The sequence below is a fragment of the Notamacropus eugenii genome, chromosome 2, assembly GCF_028372415.1.
Source record: "Notamacropus eugenii isolate mMacEug1 chromosome 2, mMacEug1.pri_v2, whole genome shotgun sequence".
Classification (NCBI taxonomy): Eukaryota; Metazoa; Chordata; class Mammalia; order Diprotodontia; family Macropodidae; genus Notamacropus; species Notamacropus eugenii.
Genome location: NC_092873.1, coordinates 251354656 through 251374498, shown reverse-complemented (window position 1 = coordinate 251374498; position 19843 = coordinate 251354656). Strand labels below are relative to the sequence as shown.

General features: G+C 39.7%; 2 pseudogenes; both read right to left on the bottom strand.

Moving 5' to 3' along the window:
- Positions 1 to 2699: 2699 nt before the first annotated feature.
- LOC140522953 (glyceraldehyde-3-phosphate dehydrogenase-like) lies at positions 2700 to 4202 on the bottom strand (annotated as a pseudogene).
- On the bottom strand, positions 3960 to 5455 carry LOC140527102 (endophilin-B1 pseudogene; annotated as a pseudogene).
- Positions 5456 to 19843: the final 14388 nt, after the last annotated feature.

Sequence of the window (19843 nt, the reverse complement as noted above, 5' to 3'; positions counted from 1 at the left end):
GTGGGTTTCTTTGATCCATCTTAAGTTCATTGTTGAATGTTCATTATTCAAAAAAAGAGTGTTACTGATAATTATAAATATTCAGATTGTCATTAATATTGAGAGGAGAGTTTTGTCTTCTAGATTGCTATCCTATCACTGTTGGACTACTACTATAGACTGCTGGTTAGTTTTCCTGTCTAAAATCTCTCCCTACTCCAGTCCATTGAATATCCAGATGATCTTCCTTAAGGGCAGGTCTGTCTATTGAGCAAACTCCAGTGACACCCTGTGACCTCTGGCATCAAATATAAAATTGTCTGTTTGGCATTCAACAACCTAGCTTTCTCCTATCCTTTAGCCTTCTAAGATCTTACTGTCCTCCACATACCTGGCTCTTTCTCACACAAAATGCTTCATTTCCTCATCCTGGGAATTTTCACTGTTAATCCCCTAGGTTTAGAACTCTCGCCCTCTACATCTCCATCTCCTGGCTTTCCTGGCTTCCTGCAAGTCTCAGTTAATGTTCCACCTTCTGCAAGAATTCTTTCTCATGTTCTCTCATCTTTACATCTCCCCTCTGAGATCATCTCCAATTTATCCTGTATATAGTTTGCCTACTCATTGTCTCCCTCATTAGATTATGAGCTCCTTGAGAGGAAGGAATATCTTTTGCTTTCCTTTGTATTCCTGGCACTTAGCACAATGCCTGGCACATAGTAGGTATTTAATAAATGCTTGGTGACTGACCAACTCTAGAGGATTAGTTTTTTAGGATTTTTTAAAAATCTTTTTAAAAATTTTTTTATTTATTTAAGTTTTCAACATTCATTTCCACAAAATTTTGAGTTCCAAATTTTCCCCCCATCTCTCCCCTCCCCCCACCCCAAAATGCCTTGCATTCTGATTGCCTCTTCCACCAATATGCCCTCCCTTCTAACACCCCTCCCTTCTCTTGTCCATCTTCTCTCTTGATCTGTAGGGCAAGATAAATTTCTATACCCCATTACCTGTATTTCTTATTTCCCAGTTGCATGCAAAAACAATTCTCAACATTTGTTCCTAAAACTTTGGGTTCCAATGTCTCTTCCTTCCTCCCTCCCCACCCATCCCCACTGAGAAGGCAAGCATTTCAATATAGGCTATATGTGTGTAGTTTTGCAAATGACTTCCATAATAGTCATGTTGTGTAAGACTAACTATATTTCCTTCCATCCTATCCTGCCCCCCATTTCTTCTATTCTCTCTTTTGATCTTGTCCCTCCCCAAGAGTATTTATTTCTAACTGCTCCCTCCTCCCACTGCCCTCCCTTCCATCATCCCCCCCCACCCTGCTTATCCCCTTCTCCCCTACTTTCATGTAGTGTAAGATAAATTTTCATACCAAATTGAGTGTGCATATTATTCCTTCCTTGAGCCAAATGTGAGGAGAGTAAGCTTCACTTTTTTCCTCTTACCTCCCCCTTTTTCCCCTCCATTGGAACAACTTTTTCTTGTCTCTTCTATGAGAGATAATTTGCCCCAATCCATTTCTCCCTTTCTCCTCCCAATATATTCCTCTCTCACCTCTTAATTCTATTTTTTTAGATATGATCCCTTCCTATTCAACTCACCCTGTGCTCTCTCTCTCTCTCTCTCTCTCTTTCTCTCTCTCTCTCTCTCTCTCTCTCTCTCTCTCTCTCTCTCTCTCTCTCTCTATGTGTGTGTGTGTGTGTGTGTGTGTGTGTGTGTGTGTGTGTATAATCCTTCCAACTACCCAGATACTGAGAAAAGTTTCAAGAGTTACAAATATTATCTTTCCATGTAGGAATGTAAACAGTTCAACTTTAGTAAGTCCCTTGTGATTTCTCTTTCCTGTTTATCTTTTCATGCTTCTCTTGATTCTTATGTTTGAAAGTCAAATTTTGTTTTCAGCTCTAGTCTTTTCATCAAGAATGCTTGAAAGTCCTCTGTTTCATTGAATGACCATTTCCGACCCTGAAGTATTACACTCAGTTTTGCCAGGTAGGTGATTCTTAGTTTTAGTCCTAGTTCCTTTGACTTCTGGAATATCATATTCCACACCCTTCAATCCTTTAATGCAGAAGCTGCTAGATCTTGTGTTATCCTGATTGTATTTCCACAATACTCAAATTGTTTCTTTCTAGCTGCTTGCAATATTTTCTCCTTGACCTGGGAACTCTGGAATTTGGCCACAATATTCCTAGGAGTTTCTCTTTTTGGATCTCTTTCAGGAGATGATCAGTGGATTTTTTCAATATTTATTTTGCCCTCTGGTTCTAGAATCTCAGGGCAGTTTTCCTTGATAATTTCATGAAAGATGATGTCTAGGCTCTTTTTTTGATCATGGCTTTCAGGTAGTCCCATAATTTTTAAATTGTCTCTCCTGGATCTATTTTCCAGGTCAGTTATTTTTCCAATGAGATATTTCACATTATCTTCCATTTTTTCATTCTTTTGATTTTGTTTTGTAATTTCTTGGTTTCTCATGAAGTTAATAGCTTCTATCTGTTCCATTCTAATTTTTAAATAACTATTTTCTTCAGTGAGCTTTTGAACCTCATTTTCCATTTGGCTAATTCTGCTTTTTAAAGCATTCTTCTCCTCATTGGCTTTTTGGACATTTTTTGCCAATTGAGTTAGTTTTGTTTTTTTTTTGCATTGAATGTGGTGACTTTATTGGTGGTACACAATACAGGACTTTAAGTTTCTCCCCTCTACTACAGGGGTATATTGGGACAAGAATGTGAATGGGACATGGTATCCCCAGTACACGAACATAAGTTAGGAATATAGGCTCCCCAGTGGTGGAACTCCTTTTTTGACTGGGGTTGAAAATCCATGGCTTTCCACTTTACTCCTTGGAGGCTATGTAGTCTATGGCCTTAGTTAACCTAAGACCAAGTTAACCTTGTAGACCATGAAGTCTACTACATGGTTGCTGTAACCATACTCATTGTCACACCAAGAAATGAGCTTGACAAAGTGGTCATTGAGGGCAATACCAGCACCAACATCAAAGGTAGAAGAGTGGGTGTTGCTGTTAAAGTCACAGGATACAACCTTGTCCTCTGTGTAGCTCAAGATGCCCTTCAAGGGTCCCTCTGATGCCTGCTTCACCACTTTCTTGATATCATCATATTTGGTAGGTTTCTCCAGGTGGTAGTTCAGATCCACAACAGATACATTGGGAGTAGGAATATGGAAGGCCATGCCTGTGAGCTTCCCATTCAGCTCAGGTATGACCTTGCCTACAGCCTTAGCAGCACCAGTGGAAGCAGGGATGATGTTTTGGGCAGCACCACGCCCATCACACCACAGCTTACCAGAGGGGCCATCTACTGTCTTCTGGGTAGCAGTAATGGCATGGATTGTAGTCATGAGTCCTTCCACAATGCCAAAGTTGTCATGAATGACCTTGGCCAAGGGGGCCAAGTAGTTGGTAGTGCAGGAAGCATTACTGACAATTTTAAGGGAATTATCATATTTCTCATGGTTTACTCCCATCACGAACATTGGGGCATCAGCAGAAGGGGCAAAGATGATGATCCTCTTGGCTCCACCCTTCAAATGAGCCCCAGTCTTTTCCATGGTGGTAAAGACTCCAGTGGACTCTACAACATATTTGGCTCCAGCATCTCCCATTTGATATTGGTGGGATCCCTCTCCTGGAAGATGGTAATGGCTTTTCCATTGATCATCAGCTTCCCATTCTCAGCCTTGATAGTGCCCTTGAACTTGCCATGAGTAGAGTCATGCTGAAACATATAAACCATGTAGTTGAGGTCAATGAAGGGGTCATTGATGGCCATGATATCTACTCCACCTGAGGTGAATGCAGCCCTGGTCACCAGGTGCCCAATATAGCCAAATCCATTGACTCTGACCTTCACCGTCTTGTTTCTGGGATGCAACTCAAGTAACAGATCCTGGCACTGAGCTTGGGAGAAAAGCCCAAGTTAACCTATTTAAAGGTGTTATTTTCTTTTTTTTTTTTTAATTCACAATAAATTTATTTTACATAAAGGAAGAAACTTGCCATTAGTGAAAAATTCAGTAGAAAACGGATCTCCTGCTTTCGATCTAGTTTACTCAAAAGTAGAAGCTGCTTGTTAGTGAAAACTTCAGTAGAAACAGAGAATCCTGTAAGAAAACATCCTTGGCACGAAGTAAAAAGCTCTTAACACCAAATCTGAAACAATGAAAAATTTACCATGCAACATTATTGGCAGAAAAGTCTAGTTCTGATGGCTGGTAGTTTCTGAGTCTCTTTTAAGACATTAACATGGAAGACACTTAAACCTGATTTACATAGTTAATGATTTATAAATAGCATGTCATAACTGGTAGCCTGGATAGAGGCCCCCACTTAGTTGAGCAGTTCTAAGTAAGTAATTGGTACTTTGCCTTTTTGATTTCCCCTTTCACCCATCAGCCAGTCTGAATCCATACCAACGATACTGTATACTGTGATCACCTCATCTGCGAGAAGTGATAATTCACTACTGTTTGCAGCATCATAATCATAGAGAACCCTGGCTTTCCTACTTCCACTGGATTCCTTCAAGTCACTGAGGGAGGGAGTAACAATTGTGCTACTTGTTGAAGGCAACAGAGAAGAGATTACTGGGGATGATGAGGAAGTGGAGGCGTTTGACACGGAAGCTGTGGAAGCCTGATTGTTGTTAGATATGAAGGCAGATGGAAAACTCCCAAGTTGTTTCTGCAGGTCCAGCATGTACTGGTAGCACTGAGCATAGTAAGTCATTTGGGCTTCCACAAAGTCATTCAGGCAGCTAAGATGGTGGGCATGTGTACTACTGATCCCTTCCAAAAGGAGTCTGGTAATCTCTGCTTGACGGTCAAATTCACTCTGAGTTATTCTTAATTCCTGTTCAGATGAGGCTCTAGTCTCTGCAGTTCTTGCCTTTTTCAGTCTGGTCTTTGCTGCATCCAAATCAAGTCTCTTATTTTGCAGTAGTTTCTTTTCTTTAGCAATTGTTTTATAATCTCCTTCTATAAAGTTTCTTAAAGGAGTAAGAAAGTTTATTGCAGGTGTATGAATCAGTTCTCTGACTGCTGTTCCAATTCATTTTTGTGTCTCTCTACATTTGATGAGAGCATTACCATAAGCAGTCCCTGGGCCAAACTCATTCCCCGCATCAATCATGTGTTGCCCCAAGAGTTCTTCGTTGTTTATATGACTTGGAGCTTTTCTATCCAACTTCTCATAAACAAACTCTTCTATTCTAGCATTAGGATTTGGCTGTAATAGCACCTCTGTTTGCTTCATAATTTTTTCCGTCCATTGTTTGGTACATTCAGCCTTGCTAAGAAGGTTCTCTAAGTGAGCATCCAATTCAGTCTTCTCTGCCTGACCAAGCTTTTCTTCTGTGAACTGCACCACGCGGCTGAGAAAGGTGCCCGCGTCCACTGCCAGCTTCTTCATGCTGAAGTCCATGATGCTTCCGCCGGGCCGGGGTTGGGACCGGGGTTGCAGCCAGAGCCGGAGCCGGAGCCGGAGACGGGCAGAGCCGCCGCTGCCACCTCACAGGGAGCAAGGAGAGGAGCCGGGAGACGGGGGCCTAAAGGTGTTATTTTCTTTAGCATTTTTTGGGGGTCTCCTTTAGCAAGCTGTTGACTTGCTTTTCTTGATTTTCTTGCATCGCTCTCATTTCTCTTCTCAATTTTTCCTCCACCCTTCTTACTTGATTTTCAAAATCCTTTTGGAGCTTTTCCATGGCCTGGGACCATTGCATACTTAATTTGGAGGTTTTGGATACAGAAGCCTTGACTTTTATGTCTTCCCCTTATGGTAAACATTATTCTTCCTCATCCAAAAGGATGGGAGAGAATACCTGTTCAATAAGAAAGTAACCTTCTATAGTCTTATTTTTTCCCCCCTTTTTGGGCATTTTCCCAACCAGTTACTTGACTTTTGGGTCCTTTGTCAAGAGTAGGGTATACTCCGGGGACCTGTAAGATCTCAGTTCCTCCAAGGTGGCACAATCAAGGGAGAGGTATTTACTCCCTGGCCTGGCTCCCAGCTGAGATTCAGATCAGCTGCTCAATTCCTCCAGGGGTTTTAGGTGGGGGTGGGGCTGCCACTCAGGGATGAGGTTCAGATCAGCTGCTTAATTCCCCCAGGGGCTTTATGCTGATCCACTCCAATACTTGACTGTCACTGCTGCCACAGCCACCACCATAGCTGCCCACTGCTTGCTGCTGCTGCTGCTGTGCCACTGCCTCCACTGCCTGGGGCTGGAGCTAGGGGAGGACTCCACTCCCTTCTTGCTTGGGTTGAAAAAGCCCTCTCACTGACCTTTGGTGCCTGTGGGTTAAGGGATCTGCGTGGAGATTTCATCCTGAAGTCTTCTCAGGTCCTGCTTCTCCTGGTGCCACGTGGTCAAGGCTGGGCTGAGCTCCACTCTGTGTCTGGTGAGACAGATCTTTCCCATGGGCCTTCCAGGCCACCCTGAGCTGGAAATCTCCTCCACTCTGTCATTCTGTGGCTTCTGCTCCTTTAGAATTTGTAGAGAGTCTTTCTTTACAGGTATTTTATGGGCTGTGGGGGAAGAGCTAGAGTATGTGCATCTTTCTACTCTGCCATCTTGGCTCCCTTTTAGGATTACTTTTAAGAACTGGGGATGCTTAGTCTGGAAGAGATATAGGAGAGAAGGCTAACTGTCTTCTAGTATTTGGGAGAGGAATGAAGCTGCTGCTTGGCCACAAGGCACAGAATAAGGAGTGCTGAATAGGTGGATGTTGCAGAGAAGCAGATTTACCATCAACTGGAGGAAAAACTAGTGAACCATTAGAACAGCCCCCAAATGGAATGGACAGTTTCGGAACATACTGAATTCTTCATCCCTGGAAGGAAAGGCTCAATGACTACTTCCTGGAAAAATTGTAGAAAGAATTCTTATTCAGGGAGATCACTACTGTGGTTCTTTCCATATCTGGGGCTCTATGACATAGATCTATATTATTATTGGTGTTTTCCAAATACAGGGAAAAGCATAGTTAGCTTCTTTCTCTGAGATGCACAGCGAATGGAAAGAACTTGGTAAAAGTTAAGCTAGATTTTTTGTGTGTACAACATTCCTTAGGTGTCACTGTATATTCATTTGTTTACATTGTGTCTGACTCTTCTTGATCCGATTTGGGGTTTTCTTGGCAAAAATACTGGAGGGGTATGCCATTTCCTTTAGCTCATTTTACAGATAAGGAAACTGAGGCTAATAGATTTAAGGGACTTGCACAACGTCACACAGCTAATAAGTGTCTGAGGCTAAATTTGAACTCAGGTATTTCTGACTCTAATCCTGACACTATCCACTGTGACATTTAGCTGCCCTTAGGTGCTATCATCCCTTATCAAAACCCACTATGCATCTAGGGCTTCCCTAAGCATTACTGAGATTATACCTGGGGCCTCTGGTGCATGGGTTAACCCTCTGTGAAACCTTCAGTTTCTGCTAATAGTTGAATTAGTAATATTCCTATTTGGAAATGGGTTGTCATTTCCAGAATCCTGGAATCTATAATGCTGGTGTAGCTGCCACCAGATGGTGATGCTGCATTGTTAAGGAACCCTGACCACATTTTCTTTTCTTACATTTCTTGCAATGCTTTTAGGACCCCAAATTTCCCCTAGAAACAAAGGCCGATTAAAAAAAAATTACCAACATTGAGTGTTATCACTTGCCTGCAAGTCATGAAACATTATAATCTCTGAAGAATTAAAAATGACTGTCACTCGGGGTACAACAGAGAGATTCGTGGAGGATATTCCCAGGCTGCAACACACAAAGAATAGGGAACTGGAAGAAGAGTAGTAAGGATGACATTAAAGAAATGTGGGACCAAAAAAGATGGGCTGATCACATGGTGAGAGGGATGGCTAGCCAGAGGATGGCATTAGTGCTCCATTGACATCTTAGTGATGCCCGCAGGAGCTGGTGAAGCTTCCCAGTATGCTGGGGGGACCTTCTATGGCAAACTTATGGAAGCATATGGATGAGAGTCCCAAAAGACAAAATGGTGTAGATGGGTTATGCTCAGTATCTCTGAAAACATTCATATCAGGGAAATCACAGATCCACTTGAGTATTTTTTAGTTTTCAGGAAAGGCCGGCTGAGCCTTAGAAATAAAACTGGTTCTAATTTACTTTAAAAAAAAATCTCCTTGAACAAATAAACAATCCTTCCCTCTCTACTTAGTCAATAATTGCATGGTGACTAAATGCCAATTACTTACAAGTTGTTTCAATTCAACTCAACAAGTATTTGTTCAATGCTTATTGTTGTTATTTTTCAATCATGACGCTTCATGACACCATTTAGGGTTTTCTAGGCAAAGATACCTCTGAGGGTTTGCCGTCTCCTTCTCTAGCTCATTTTTCAGATAAAGAACTGGGCAAACCAGGTTAAGTCACACAGCTATTAAATGTCTGAGGCTGAAACTCAGGTCTTCCTGACTCCAGGTTTGGCAGTCTATCCAGTGTGCCAATCAGCTGCGCTTATTAAATGCCTACTATGAGGTAAAAAAGAAACCCTGAGGATATGAAAAACAAAAAACAACTAATTCCTGCCTTCAGGGAGTTTATATTCCATGAATTGATGGCGGTTTATAACATGTTTACTGGTAAGTAGATTAAAAACACATCCAAAGTAATCTCAGGACATGGGGGACAGAGCACCCCAAATGAGGGTGTTTTTTAAAGACCTTCTGTAGGAGGTGGTACCTGAAACCTGCCTATATTAGTAATGAGGAAATAACATTTAATTTAGACTTTGAAAGAAAAGAACTTTTTGGACATAAGTGGGAGCTTTTTGAGCAAACTGTTACCAGTCTCCATTAACATGTATTATTCTGGGTCTTACAGGTCTTATTGTGGGGGAGACTTATGGGAAAACATAGACAAAAATCACACAGGATGAAATCTGGAGGGAGAGGCTGTAATCTGCATCCAGTACAAAATCCAGTCAAAGTATAAAAGTCTTTTTGTTATTCAGTTGTTTTTTTCAGTTGTTTACTACTGTGACCCGATTTGGGGTTTCTTGGCAAATATACTGGAGGGATTTACCATTTCCTTCTCCAGCTCATTTTACAGATGAGGAAACTGAGGCAAACAAGATTCAGCAACTTTCCCATGGCTAGTAAGTGTCTGAGGACAGAGTGGAACTCAGAAAGATGCCTTCCTGACTTTAGGCCCAGGCCCCTGTGCACTATGGTGCCACCTAGCTGCCCAGGTACAAAAGTAACACTCAGAATTTTAGCATCTTTCCCACTCTATTATGACATTTCCAAATACTGAAAAACAGTGCTGTGTCTTGAGCTGTGGGGAAACTTGTCCATTTAGTCTAGAGGAAAAAGCTGAGTATAGTAGAAAAAGTCCTTCTCCTGACTGGCCCTGGGCAACAGACCATGCTTCAGGCTTCCATACCATCACTCCATCCATCCAAGTCATCTCCTCTGCCTGCCACCACCACTGTACCTTCTCTTCCCTCCACCCCCAACCTCCTCACAACACCCTTCCCTTCGTCACTTCCCTTTATGTGTGGTCTTCCTCTAGTAGAGTGTAGAGAGAGGGCAGGATTTTCTCTTATTAAAATATTTTTATTCCTAGTGTTTAGCACAGTGCCTGGCACAGTAAACACTGAATTTTTCATTTATGCTTTCAAATAATTGCTAGAATTAATAATGATAATTAGCATTCATTTAGAGCTTTAAAGTTGCAAAGTGCATTTTGCCATCACAACAACCTTGAGAGGTACAGATGAGAAAATTGAGGTGGAATGAGGTTAAGTGACTTGCCCAGGAATCACATAACTAGGAAGTATCCCAGGTGGGATTTGAACTCAAGTCTTCCTGAATTTGGGTCCAGGGTTCTTGTCTACTACGTTATCTAGCTACTAAAGTATGAACTAACTAAACTTGATAATTCTCTGCCATCTGAACATTTTAAAACCTTTGTACTTTTGCTTAGGGCTTTTTCCTTTCCTTGGGAAACCTTCCCTTTCTGTTTTCACTGTGGAATTCTTAACTACTTTTTAAAGCCCAATTCAAATGCCATTTTATCTATGAGATCTTTTTTGATCCCTCAGATTGATAATGACCCTAGAGGCTCAGGGGTCAGGGGTCATCAGCTGAGTTTTAAGGACATAGCCAGAAGTTCACAAACTTATTTGCTCTACTGTTCCCTTTTAAAAAAATTACTCAGTGGCCCTCTGCAAATCTACTTTCTTTAATCATTCAATATTTTTTAAAATTTGCATCATTTAAAAAATATTTTTTTAAAAATGATACATCTTAAATTTCATACTTTATTGTAAATTTGTGATTTTTTTCTTTCATTGAAATTTTGATGACACGATTGTGTCATGTAACCAGATAGTACTGTATTGTAAACAAGTCATTACAAGCATATATTTCTGCTGATATATGCTGGACTTCGTAACAATGAATGACAGCACCTGCCAACACTTGCTTGTTAAGACCTGTTGGTTGACTTGACCACTGATCCATTATAACTTGCACTTTGTGTGTTTATTTGGAAAATAATGTAATTACTATGATTTTAACTCTGTTACACAATAGATGAAACATATACAAATGGTTTTTCAAAAATTTCTTCTCTTTTGTCCTTATGCTTCCACTGCCCCCTTATTTTTATTCAACACCCCCCAATTGCCCCTGAGGGTACTAACACTCCCCCCACCCCTCATTCCAGAGCCTCCCACAGGAGATGGTATCATCCACTTTGGAAACCTATGGATATAGCTGATCTCTCTGGGGGGAGGGGGGAAATAGGTTGCCCTTCCACCTGAGCAGCTGGACCTAAGATGGAGTAACTCATGTGAAAATCACCTGTGGTGTTTGGGAAGCCTTTTCTAACCGCTATTACTACTAGTGCCTTCCTTCTTTTAATTATTTCCTGTTTATCCAGTATATAGTTTGTTCATACGTATTTGTTTGCTAGTTGTCTTCCTTATTAGGTTTTAAGCTTCTTAAGGGCAAGGACTGTCATTTGCCTCTTTTCATAGGTATCCCCACCAGTTAGCACAGTGTGTAACACACAGTAGGTGCTCACTAACTGTTTGCTGTAAGAAAGGTAAAAACTGGTGGGTCTTTTGAAATTCTAGGTCAGCTCCTTCTCAATCTCATTCTGTTCCTTCCCTGACAGCCACCTCCCCAGTAGCCAGCAACAGCCTTCTCTCCTCCTTTCCTTTCTCCTCCCCATTGGTGCTTGCTCTAGATGTCAGAATTCAAATTGGACAGTTCTGGAGTGTGTGTGTGTGTGTGTGTGTGTGTGTGTGTGTGTGTGAGATACACACATGGATGTGCACATATACAAAAGTATACACTAATATCCACACATACGTATACATACTGTATATAAAATATACACATGTATATGCACACATATACTCACAAATGCATTTACATTTTCTGTATACATACATACACTATTTGCTATGTTATTTGTATATGTGTACACATATGCTATTTGTTACCCTATTTGTATACATATTTACACATACACTTTGTCATACTATTTTACTTACATACATATACACTCATATATTTTTGTTATGCTATATATATACACACATATACGTACATAAACACGATATACTATCTATATACATGGATACCTAAATATTATTATACTGTTTGTATAAACACATATAAATGTACATAAATGCCTGTATACTATTGTTATACGAGTTATATATACATAGACACACATATCCTAGATATATATATATATATATATATACTCCACTTCACTTGCAAGTCAAGGCCTCACCTTCCTGTTCTTGGTCATCTTTGAGAATGAAGGACAAACAACAACAACAACTTGTATGCCTGTCTACTATTTTTATACTTGTAAATATGCATATATCCAATATATTACTTGTTATACTCTGTATATACCTACAGACACGTCTATGCACACACAAATGATTTGTTATATTATTTACATACACATATACATATATGCATATATTATTTATATACATATACACATATATGCCCGTATACGTGTATATATATCCACATATAAACACACATATATGCACACATACTATTTACATACATATATGCATACACAAATGATTTCTTATATGGTTTATATATACACATACATACACAATATACTTTCTGTCATACTATTTCTATGTACATATACACACATGTAATTGCACATATAAGCATATATACTATTGGTATATACACATGCATACATACATGTACATACATATGAGTAAACCATGGAATCTCTTGCAGCCTCTCTCAGAGGCAGCAGAACACAGTGGGAAGCATGTGGGACACTGAATCAAGAAAAAGTAAGATTCATATCTTGCCTTAGATAGTTTCTAGTGATGTAACCATGAGCAAGTATCTTGATCTCCAAGTGTCCCAGGCAACTCTTTGAGCCTGTAAGTTGTAGAAGAGCTGACAGTTTATATTGGGAAAGGGAGTTTCCATACTGGGATTTCTTTATACTGATAAAATCAGGTCTGGAGAAAACAACAACAACTTAAAAGGTATTCATTTTCTGGGGGGATAGTAGTTGGTTAGATTCTATGCATTTAGAGCCACATGGGGATTTTTCAAGACAATCTGGCATTATTTGAAGAAAAGAGTATTAGATCTGGAGTCAGAGGACCAGGGTTTGAATCCAGCTCTGTCCTTCAATACAACTGTGTGACCTTGGGCAAATTGCTTAACTTCTCTATTCCTCAGTTTCCTAACCTGTGGAATGGTCAGATGACATAGTCTCCAAAAGCTGCTTCTGATCCCAAGTCTATGGTCCTGTTTAATCTTAATCATTTCATGAGGTGAATCTGAGGCTCAGATCAGTTAAAAAAGTGCCCAAGTTCACACCATGAATTACTGATGGAGCTGGAACCAGGTCCCAGTCTAATAACTTTTTTTAAAAATGATACCATGATGACTCTCTGAATTTATGTACTATTTTCTGAACAAAAATAGCTCCCTTGGCCTGGATTCCTAAGTAGCCTAGGGGAAAATAAGCCCTGGAGTAAATGGAATTTTCATGGCATGTTTCTGCAGCATTATGAATTATAAAGAAGACTGGATAAAACATAAAAACACAGGGGTCTGAGTCTAGACTCTTCCATTTATGAACCCTCTAATGTAATGGAAGTCTTTCACTTTTCTAGGACTCAGTTTCCTCATCTGTAAAATGAAGGAGTTGGACAAAATGATCCCTAGGGTCCTTTTCGACTCCAAAAAATCTGATTCTCATGTAATATTTCAAAGACATTCCCTCAGGAGAAGGAGATGTGTGAGTTGACAGGCAAAGGAACACCAGATGTCGTTTTGACATCCTTCATCTTGGCTAGGAAAAATTCACCAAAGGTGAATTCATTTTAACTTCCCTTCTTGGGAGCCTTTGTAGTACAGGGGATCCACAGATGCTCTGTGTTTAATGGGCTGAAAAATCATACATCCTGCTTTGAGCCAAAGTTCACTTGTACATTTAAAATTCTTCTGCCTGGCCTCCCCCTTTGAAGGAATGCGGGAGCTTGTGAGAGATAATTGAAACTCTCTCAAAGGAGGGATATCTCTGTCTGATGGAAAAACAGAGGCTATGAAGCATTCACTCACCTTTCTAAGCAGAGACCAGGGAGTCCACGATCTCAGGAAAATATCTTTTAAAATCATGATACTAATAAAGATTAGGAAAGAATGATATTGTTTCTAGACTGTGCCATAATTTTGACCAAAACCAAAACCATAATAGCTAGCATTCACATAGTGCTTTAAAATTTGGAAAGTGCTTTACAAATGCTATCTCATTTTATCCTCATAACAACCTGGGGCAGCTAGGTGGTGCAGTGGATAGAGCACCAGTGCAGGAATCAGGAGGATCTGAGTTCAAATCTCACCTCAGACATTTGACACTCACTAGCTGTGTGACCTTGGGCAAGTCACTTAACCCCAACTGCCTCATCCTGGATCATCTCCAGTCATCCTGATGAATATCTGGTCACTGGATTCCGATGGCTCTGGAGGAGAAGTGAGGCTGCTGACCTGCACAGCCCTTCCTCATTTAAAAAAAAACAAAGTCAAGTGCAAGTCATGTCATCATTTCTCCAATGGCATGGTCTTCTTTGGCAACGAAGGACAAACACACACATAACAATGCAGGGAGGCAGGTGTTATTATTATCCCCATTTTACAGTCAAGGAAACTGAGGTGGACAGCAGTTAAATGACTTGCCCAAGGTCGCATCGCTAGTTTCTGAGGTCACATTTGAACTCAGGTCTTCCTGATTCTAAGTTCTGTACTCTGATTAGCAATCTCTGGTATATATAGGAATGATAATCTACTAAAAAGAGAGATGAAAGAGTAGGGTTTGAAATATTTTCTAGAGTTGTTTGAAGGATTTCCAAGACAGTGGTGACCAACAGCAGTCCTTCCAAAGGATTTCCAAGAATTCTGCTCCTTTGGAGGGATTGGTGTTGGTCACCACTGTCATCAAATACCTCTCTGAAAAATATTTCCAGTCTCACCTCTGCCCTTCCTTCCTTAGAACTCATAGCAAGTCTTGTATCTTTCACTTCATTCATTTGACAGTTACTTTTGTTATGCCTTATGGAGTCTCTGGGTCTCACCTTTTTCATCTGTAAAATGAGGTGGTTGGATCAGATGGCCTTTGAGTTCCGCTTGTATCTCTAAATCAAAGTGCCTGTGATAGCTTATAGAATACTTCATTCATTTATTCTTTCTGGAGACTAAGAGCTGAAAGCAAATTGTTGTATTCTTGGAGCTAGACAATGACACAGATTCTCAGTCAAGGTTCTAAGGATGATTCAGGAGTAAATTCCATTATTACTTTAATATTATTGTGCCTTCGCTGTCTCAGGGAGAGGGGGGAGGGAGGGGGGAAAAAGAGGGAGGGAAGAGGGAGGGAGGGGAAGAAAATCCAAGATGTATGGAAGTGATTGTAGAAAACTGAAAACTAATTAAAAAATAAAAATAATTTTGTAATTGAATTGAAAAAATATTATTGTGCCTTTAGAAAAGGAGAATGATGTACAATCTTCAAAATATTTCTTAGGCCAGTTCCTATGAGTTTAGCTGAAGTGAGTCTATTGATTATTCTTCCACCGGTTCCCTTTTGGTTCCTCTTACTTCCTTCAAATTTCAAATTTCTTCTGCAGGAGACCTTTCCTTGTCCTACCAGTTGTGACTACCTCCCCTCTGAGATTACCTTTCATCTACTCTGAACATATCTTTTTAAGTAAGTTTAAAAATAATTTTTAAATTCAGAATTCAATCAAAAACAAAAACAGAACTGTTCAACATACAAAATAGAACAGAAAAAGAGCCTTCTGTAGGAAACCACAAATACCCAATATATGGTTTGCTTTTTAAAAAAGTCTATAGTAAATTCAGTCTACTACATTCAAAGTCATCTTATCTGTGTTTCCATGTAACTAGTCATTTTCATATTATTTCCTCCATTCAAATGTGACCCCCCTGAAGACAAGGACTGTTATGATATTTTTTTGTATCCTCCAGTATTTTGCAATGCTTGGCCCATAGTGACAGTATTTTTGACTGACTAGCAGATATGGGCTAGTTCCTTCCCGCCTTCCTTCTGGCTTAATATGTTGGGGATTTTGAGTCCATTCTAATGGTATCCTCTCCCTGTCTCATGCCACCATTCCTCCAGACCTTCCCATCTCCTATTCCCCAACCCACTGGCCAGCTGCAGACAGAGTGATTATGCTGGACTAATCATCCACACCCTAATGTATCAGGGTTCTTGTTTTCTGGATCACTTTTTAGGTGTGTATTGAGGGTGTGTGTGCTAGTGAAGATCCAGATGTGCCTGGAGGTGTTACTCAAGGACCTCTTAACTGGGAGAGACTAAAAAGAAAGGAAGACAAGTCAGCATGGAGGAGAACATCAAATCTGGGCTAAAAGGGGAACCAGGTTATAGGAAATTTGAGCTGGACCCAAGAGGTTTTCTTTTTATCATGTATATGAGTGATATGTGACAAGGATGAAACTGTGACTGGCATCGGGGACATTGGAGACAAGTCATAGATTTAGAATTGGAAGGGATCTTAAAGGTGGACTTCAGTCTTTTCTTTTTACAGAGGAGGAAACCAGGGCTGATAGTAGAAGAGAAATTATTTGCCTGAGATCACATGAACTAGTAAGTGTCTAAGACTAGATTTGAAATTGGGTCTTTCTTGACTCCAAACTTAGCATCTTATGCACTGATCCATCTAGATACTGTAGAACTCACAAAAAGAAAAGAAAAAGAAAAATCTTGATTTGATTGTGTAAAAATAATACTAGTTAGAGTTATTTATGAGAACTGCTTACTATGCCTTGTGCATAGTAGGCATTTAAAAAAATTGTTGAAATGAATTGATTCCCACACACAGAAGGACAGGCAGTCTAAGGTTTTGGAGGGAGCACTAGATCTAGATTTAGAAAATCTCAGTTGGAAACCTGGTTCTGCTGCTCACTGCCTGAATGACCTATGGCAATTCAACTAGCCTTCCTGGAGCTCCATTTCCTCATCAAAAAAATAGAGGCGATGGATCACCCCTGAATGGGTGACCTTCCAATTCTTAATCCACGATCATACACACACACACACACACACACACACACATACGCACATGTATATGTATAACATGTAAATGTAATACACATACAAAAAAACATATACATATATCACACATATGTGTATATGTATGTACATATATGTATATGTGTTCATAATATATCATTGTGCCAGATTAACTTTGCTATATATTTTATTTGAATACAATACTAAAATTTGTATTATCTGCTCACTTTTCTGTTTTCCATGTATGATTGTCTATGCAAGAATAATCAGTTATCTTTTTGAAAAAATGAGAAGGGACAGAAGTGAAAAGTGATTTGTAGATCACAGCTCTGAACTACCAGCTTACTTAAAGGTAGTTCCATGATCTGGGAAAGCTCAAATTTCTCTGGCTAGAGTAAGCATGGTCTTTGATGTTTTAGTGCTCTGCTTCCTCCTTCAAGAAAGGGAGGAGTCAAACCAGGTACTTGCCTCAGAGGTAATCTGAATGCTACCAAGGCTCTAAGCGTCCTTGCTATCCTTTAGAGAGTAATTATGGGTTGTGTTTGGCAGGCATATCTCTTTTCTCCCTTTACTTGAGGCTTAGTTCTTGGGTTTTAGCTTCTGGAGACTATGGACAGGTGAATGTTTGTCTATACTATTAAAAAAATGATTTGAGGAAACATTGCTATCCTTTGGAAGTTCTTGAGTAGTGAAGACTGAGAAAGAGGTCTGCGATAAAGTGTTTTAATGACAATCTTTTCAAGGCAACAACTAGCTGGTGGTCTGAGGACATCCAATGGCTAAACAGAATACAGATTCTTTGAGAAAGGAAAAAGAAGGAAATAGTTCAATTCTATATAGTGTTTTATTCAGCATAGCATAGTAGAAAAAGGGCATGCCAGTAAAATCTGGGTTCAAGTCCCACTTTTGACATACATTGGCTATGTGACCCTGAGCAAACCACTCAGAGAACTCTCTAAGACTAGAGGAGGCAGAGGAGGTGCAAAACTGCTGTGGTGGAGGTAGTTCCTACCTGTGGGAGTTCTCTATCAATGAAAACACAAGTCCAGTCCCTATTTCTATCCTTGACAGTTTACAAAGTACTTTCATTGCAAAAACCTTGGGAAGTAGGAATGACAAGTACAGTTAATTCTCAACTTTCTAGGGAGTAATATTCTCAGAAAATAGCTTGAAAGTAAAAAATACAAATGTTGATACATTGAACCTATGGGGGGAAAACTGTAAACCATTAAAACCTGTAATCTTTCATTAGATAAGGTTAAAGAAACACTTTGCCCCACGCAATTATTTATAACAAAACACTAATTCTGATAACACGCATTTTTCCTAACATAGTAACCCTGAAATAACCCATAAAATGCAAAACACAAAATAAAATTGGTAACATGCAAAACATTTTTTCTTACTGGTAATTCCCAAGAATCTGTGACCTTTTGTGCTAAAATCTCAACAAAATATACTGATTTTAGGCAATATCCACTTTTCATAACAGATGAAATCTACATAAATATTGTACAGCAAATGTAATTCTTAAAACTAAAGCATTTTTGAACCTGGACCTTACCTTCCACTATGTCAGATGGCAATGTGATGGCATTGTACTGTGTATTATACTGCTGTAAATCTCTCTACCTTGACAGTCCTCTGAAAACCAAGGAGAGGTTGCTGGGACTTTAGTCATTGATGTTGAAAGATGCCAAAATTGTCGAGATCTCAACATCATCTTTGACATTCTGTCCTTCATTGCTGTTGGATGGTATTGCAGATACTGAAGCACCCACCAGCTTGAAATAATCCATCATCAAAGCCTGTTTCCTGCACCATTTGAGATCCTTAAGGGTCTCAGATTACAGGAGCATAGCAGTGAAGTGCCTAATAGAACACCGTCCCCTCCCCAAACTTGAGTTCATGGTGCCTCCCATTTTTTCTCTACTATTCATAGTTAAGAATGTGCATAGTTGCCAATATGAAATTGAAAATGAAGTTACTAATAAAATTATGGGAATGTTTGAAGTTGTAGCAGCAAGCACCCTGACACATCCAGGATGCCTACTAGCACAAATTCTTAGATCTGCTTTTCTAAAAGAAAGGCAACTTTTGAGCGATCAACAACCTTCTTTAACCACATATACCAACAAAGAAAATATAGGCAGAGAAATAAAGACCAACAGACAGGGCTTCTGTCTGACCATAAGCAATACTAACATCACAGATCAACAAACCAATTCAGCTGTCTGATCATTACTTACATACACACATAGTTACCAGAGAGAGAAACGCCAACATTTGGGTTTTCAAAGTGGGAGGATGCTCCTTAACAGCTACCCAGATTGTCATCGGGCACATGAACCTTCTTCCAAAGAGTAAGCCCTAAGGTAAAACGTCACCTCAAAGTATATATATATATGTGTGTGTGTGTGTGTGTGTGTGTGTGTGTGTGTGTGTGTGTGTGTGTGTATGTGTGTATATACATATATATGTATATATAAGTGTATATGCACACACACACACTTTTCAGAACCTGAGGGGATGACCCTGGTGACCCTGTGCCTCATTAACAATTAACAAAAGGATGAGGGTCTCCTACAAAACAAGCCTCCTCTAATCAAGCTTCTCTTAATGGGCTCCACCTGAGGTCTATTAATGGGTGGGAAAAATCTTTTAACTCTCATTGCCTGTGGTTGTTTATATTACAGAAGTCAGGAAAGTTAAACCCTCAAACATTTAGGACCGGGTTTATTATTATCCATTTTTGGAAGGAAAATTTAGGCTGAAGAAAGGAAGCACCTTGCTCTAGGATCATTCAGCAAGTAAGTGGTGGAGTTGCAACTCCAAAGAGGACTCTGAGTCTGGTGCTTTTTCCCCCCCGTAGATCCTCTAACTGCAGTTATTAGCTGTTTAATGAGAAAAGCAGCTTTTCAGGTTTATAGATATTCTATGTAAGTGATTCTCCTGCTTTCAGGGAATGTGTCCTATGAGATAAGGAAAGCTTAGCCATGCTTTTCCATTCCAATATCACTGTTTATTTACTGTGTGACTTAGCATTAATCTCTCTATACTTCTATTTATTTGGCTGTAAATTGACATTCCCTAAGCTCTGTTAAGAGGGCATTGTGTCCCATGCTTCTTTCATTACTGTTGTGGTAGGTGTAATTATATTTTAAAAGTGCCTTTGATACTAGAATAGCCTTTATTTTCTTTTTGTCTTTTAAAAATAAATTTCTACTCAT